Source organism: Pieris brassicae, chromosome 4 (assembly GCF_905147105.1).
Source record: "Pieris brassicae chromosome 4, ilPieBrab1.1, whole genome shotgun sequence".
NCBI classification, from domain to species: domain Eukaryota; kingdom Metazoa; phylum Arthropoda; class Insecta; order Lepidoptera; family Pieridae; genus Pieris; species Pieris brassicae.
Genome location: NC_059668.1, coordinates 602278 through 608277, shown reverse-complemented (window position 1 = coordinate 608277; position 6000 = coordinate 602278). Strand labels below are relative to the sequence as shown.

Genomic DNA, 6000 nt, shown 5'->3' with positions numbered 1-6000 from the left:
GCTCTTAGTTTATAACTCGGGAATTGCGCCGTACCGTTGTATATATATATATATATATATATATATATAAAACTGTTAATATATCGTTAAAGGACATATCTGAGTACCACAAATATGCATGAGGTTTAAGCTTATGGTATTTTGCATGTCTTGAATGGTCTGTAGCAACTTATTCGTCGCCAAAATAGTTGATCTTCATATCAGTGTAGAATACTGATGTTCGGCTTAAATAGGAAATGGTTTGTGCGCACACGCAGTCTAACCGAGTACGCGCGCAGAATGCCCGTCTAAAAAATTACGAGTGTGTAGACGATTTTTTTGTGTTAGTGCTAATTTGTGGATTATAAAGGTAGGAATTGGCACACTCATACTATTATTGACTATAACTGTGGTGACATGGCATCCTTTTTATAATCTTGGGTTTTTAGTGGAAGTAACGAAGATATTTTTTTAATTAGGGTTTAATAAATTTTCTGTTAATAATTTAATAGCTATAAATTGTTAAACATGTTGATGAATTTTTATTTAAAAATACTTTCTCTGAAGGTTTAAAATATTTCTCCAATAAACGTGGTTTTCAAAAAATAAATACGACCTCCAGACTTAATATAATTATGAAAATATAAGGTTAAATGTGAGTAATACATTTATTAAATGTTTAAACTTCATAATTAACATAAATAAAAATTATTGGTTCAAATAATCACACCATCTCGTAGTGTTGGCATGTTAAAGGCAGAGGTCGTGTATTCAAATGCACCAATGGATCATTACGCTATGCGCAATTCAAATCAAAATATCATTCATTCGTGTAGGTTATCTAACACTTAAGAACCACACAATATACGTATAAATTAACACATCCGAATGGTGAAGTCGTGGATCGTTAGAAAGACTGTCCGTCAAACGTAATGTGGCTTGCCTGTAGTAAAAAAAATCTAATGCAACCAAGCCAAGAGTCAGATCCAAATTATTGTTAGGTACCTTTACCTTTTCTGGTTTAGATTGCTTAATTTCCGCTCCTAATAGCTACCACCAAAACCACTACGTAGTACCTTCCCACTGAAATGTTTCCGAAACAATTCGACTTAGGCTCCTACAAGAAAAGAGCGCCCCATTTTTTTATATGCCGACAACGCACTCGGTACCATCTGGCATTGAGAGTGTCGGTATCACTTAACATCAGGTTTTCTGCACTTTTGACACCTGTTCTATAAAAAAATCTAGTACAAAATGTAACTGGTCGGTAAAAACGAATTATCCTTTGTAAACCTCGATGTATTTGTTTAAAAAGTCTTATATTAAATTAGCTTTTTACACTAAATGAATTAAGTTAAATAAATAGTGATTATTGACATGGCAGTCCCATTAGCAAATAGAGCGATAACTATGATAATAATGAACAAAAACTAATTATATCGTGTTACTGTTTCGAACATTAACAAATAAAAAAAAAATGTATAGCCTTTATTCGAATACACTGCACTATACTACACTTAGCCTATGTCGTTATGTTTTACACTTGTACTCCACCTGGGAGGGAGTGAAGACCTTCACCAAATTCTTCCACTTGTCTCTATTTCTCTCAACAATTTATTCCATCTTCTCAAGTTTCTGGATCTTCTCTTTTGTCTTCTTAACCCATATGCCATCACAAATGTGACCGACCTACCCACGTTAATCATATTTTATATGTGTTTTATACGTCTTTTATGTGTTGTCCGGCTTCGTATCGTACCGTTTCAATCGAAGAATTTGACATATTCCTAATCCTAGAATTAGTTCGAACATTAATATTGAGCTATAAATTGACCATTATGGATGTATCGTAACGTAATGCTTCTATGAATAAACTGAGGTGGTCCTGCATCCCCCTTGAAGAAAGATAGGCACGGTAAAGTGGCTTTAAAAATAAACCAATGGCGCTACAACCTTTTTTTTAGGTCTGGGCCTCAGATTTCTGTATCTGTTTCATGATCATTTGTTAAACTAAAAGCCAAGTAGGTGATCAGCCTTCTGTGCCTGACGCACGCCGTCGACTTTTTGGGTCTAAGGCAAGACGGTTTTCACACGATGTTTTCCTTCACCGTTCGGGCCAATGTGAAATGCGCACATAGAAAGAATTATTAATAATAGAAAGAATTATAACTATTGGCGCACAACCTACGACCTCAGGGACGAGAGGCGCACGCTGAAGCCACTAAGCCAACACTGCTCATTGCAAAGTGGCTTAACCCCTCTTAAATAAAGGCAAAATGTTATCTGAAACGCTTGTACGCGTTTAACATATTTATTAATAACAATACAACATTTACTTTTATGAGAGATTACACTACCAAATACAATAAAACGTTAATAGATTATAAATTAATTACATGAGTAGGCTAGAAATATACTAAACAATTATTAGATGAAAATATATTAATTAGATTTTTTAAATTAATATTATAATCAGTTTGACCCAAGTTGTAAGCTCGTATCGCCGATAATGCATAAGGTACAAAATAAGTGCTTGTATGTAAACGATACACATTATATAAAAATATGTTTAATTATCTAAAAATCTAAGTTACATATCAATCTATTTGTATAGAAATAGAATTCGTTATTTTAGTCAAGTTTTTTTTTATTACATTCGAATTCGGTAAGGATTTATTGGTAAATGATATTTAGTTTAATTTACATATATATGAATTACTAATAAAATTAAATATATATTAAACGTTGTTTAAATTATTATTGCTTTGATTGAGTGAGTTTATTTGATTACGCTGGAGATTGTATTGAATAAGTTAACATATTTTATGATATTTTTAGTTAAAATATTTTGTGATATTTGAAGTTGCTTAAGATTTGTTTTGCCCTCTATGTGAGGTCAAAAAATAAATATCTCGTAATTTTTACATACACAACAAACAGACTCAAAACACACTAGACCAATTTCATTATTAGGATGCAATGATTTTCTTTTCTAAATTATTTTGAAAATATAAAGTCGAGCCTTGCGCATGCGCATGCTCTATTTGGGTGTTACAAAAGTATACTCCTCTATACTTTCAAACTCTAAGTTTACCCAACCCTTCCGGGTTCTCTGCCCTTCAGGTGTCTCCCCCACGACAGCTCAAGTCGAGCTTCGAGCGCAGATGACGCTCTGGCGCTAGTCGTGGGAAAAACCTCTATTCGGCTGAGCTACTCTTCCCAAAACAGCCCGAGCTGAGCTGTCATGCGAGCAGCGATCTATATATAGAATAAGCCTGACTAGAATAGGCCCTTGGGTTCACGCTTTCAAAATTAAGACAAACATTTCTTACACGGCAAAAGCTCAATGTGTATAAACCATGTTTCTGACACAAAACACGACGGTGTGTATTACAAGTAATTCATATTCATAAATACGCACTACACTGATTTCATTCCATATTGTCAATTTGAAATGCAGACGTAGCTTGCTCTGTGTGAAAAAATTAAATCTTTATTTATCTGATATAAGGAGAACATTAATTTACACATTTAATGGACCATAATTGAGTATTGACCGACAATAACAAAATTACCGCCCCAATCAATGTTACTGTATAAATCTCATTAATTTGAAATTTTACTCGACTTAAGGAAATATAATTTTATAAATATATTTTGTGTTCAGTGCCTGGACCGTTTATGATTATCAAAGTCAAATCATTTTTTCTTTGAGGTCTTTTGAAAGTCAAAATTACAAGTGAAATTATAAAAAAAACAAGAGACTAGTTGGGCAACTTCCAAAAGGTAGTTTCATATGGAAAGGAATGGTCAAGAAACTCCATACGTTATACCATTAAAACAGTATTTACAGTAATTTGTATACATTGATTTGATAATTACATATGTAGACCATGTACCCAGAACAAAAATCTATACTAAAATAAAATAGGCGCAAGGTGTTATAAAAAACAATGCAGCAGATAACTTAATTATTATGTAGATACATGGTGCTCACATTTCCACAAATATTGCATCATTGCATTATAAAGAATAAAGAAAAAAATAATTAACACACAGCCAAACAGTGTGTGAGATACGTCAAAGTTGAATTCTTAAAAAAAATCGTGTGTATAAACTAATGTACACGCGTTAAAAGTCATACTTATTTGGCGTAACAAAATAAAAATCTTTTCAAAAAATTTATTCTACGTTTGTCGAAAAAAAGTACACTAACAATAGAAAAAAGGTATTTAGTATATTGAAAGTTTTATTATAACGCATTATCTGGTTCAATAAAGTTAATTCAAATATCACAAAATATATTGTTGACTATAGCTAACTTCAAGGTGTCGCTTTTTTGCGATGACGTGCGCGCGCATCGTAAAAATGTACTCTTATCAGTTTTCCCCAACGAGCCAAAAGTAAAGAAGTATAACTTCAAAAAGGAAATATAAACCTATATACTATTAATATATATATATAAATCTATATAATTTGCAACCAGTTGATTTTGTCTAGTTTGATTGTTATACGAAACAAGACCAGCATGATTCTAAGATGCAACGAACAAAATTGTATATATACATATGTTTATCTTTATAAAGCCTTAAAAATCGCGAAAATAGGTATCCGCGTCGTGTAATAATTCTATTACTCCTGTCTTATCGCCCACGATAATTTAGATTAAATTATTAATGTTTACGCAGACACACAGTCTTATTTCCCTCATAAATTTTTCCTTATTTATAAAAATAATCACATTAATTGTCATTACCACAGCAGCTAAAGTGTATCGTATCTTCTGGTTAATTAATTACTAAATATAAATTCACATGCGTCGCATTATCAATGTATTATTCGAAGTCAATGTTCTCTCTGTCTCATCAAAGGACAATAATTATTGTTATTTTTGACTACTAGCAAACGGAGCATATTTATAATTTTTATCTGTATTATTTTGTGTATTCCTTTCAAAATTTGATGTAATATTTTTAATGATAATATAAATTTATTATTTAATAAAAAAATACCTTTAAGACACTTTAAATAATTGAGATTTTGGATACATTAAACAGTTAATACAATCTTTATTGTTCTATACTTCTTTGAATATAGAATTTTCTTTTCTAATAATACTTCATTATAAAGTCTATAAAGTTTAGTACAAGCAGAAGAGAAAGAGAAAGACCGGAACACACAGGAGTGAATTTAATTCGAAAGGTATGAGAGTTGATACTTCAAATAGCAAACAAGAAAGGCCAAGGTAAAATGCAAGCTCAAAAGATAACTTTCAATAAATCGTATTTATAGTTCCGTAGTAAATAGCGTGTTACATGTCAGATAAACAAACAGTTTCAAAGTATTTTTTATCATCATTGCTTCTGAGTACTTATAAATAATATCTTAACGCGCAACCGTCTTAAAGTGGCTTGGCGAACCTTCCTTTTTCCTTCCTTTAAGGTTTTAATAACTTTTGAAATTCTAGCATTTGATTGAATACGTCAAGTATGCGTGACGACCGGTGTTGTGGTAAACTTTAATAAAAAAATATAAGACCACACTTAACTATACCTATATGTACGTTAAATATATAATACGTCCTGTACGAGCCAAGGCTGTTTGAGACATTTTGCACACTTTCTTAATTTCATAAGCGTGGCCATATCCTTAATCTTCGGAGTTGCACCCCGAGAGTGTGGCGAGACGTAGGCATTCCTTTCATAGAAAAACATTTCATTCTATTGTTGTACGCGAATGGTTAAAATAGAGAAAAAATAAAATGCTCTATTATCACCTAGTTGAACCAGCAACCGCTCATGTCTGTGCTGGTTGTTTCATTTACAAAGCTTGCCATGTGAATCGTAACACATCACCCATCAGCTATAACTCAATCGTTAAAGAATGGTTTTATAACCGTAACTGTTGGTGTCACTAAGCGATAGGCATAAGCTACCTTACAACGTTCAGATGTAGAGTTCTTCGATCATCGATGATGATGGAGAAGTGAAGAAATTCATTCATCCATTCTAGTTATTAATC

General features: G+C 32.2%; 1 protein-coding gene across 1 annotated transcript in view; it reads left to right on the top strand.

Moving 5' to 3' along the window:
- The first annotated feature begins 261 nt into the window (after positions 1 to 261).
- The window catches only part of LOC123708925 (scavenger receptor class B member 1-like), a 29849-nt gene continuing 24110 nt past the window's right edge, over positions 262 to 6000 (top strand). The window contains exon 1 of the mRNA XM_045659943.1: positions 262 to 349. The gene's annotated coding sequence lies outside the window, so the exon portion shown is untranslated. The remainder of the gene's footprint in view (positions 350 to 6000) is intronic.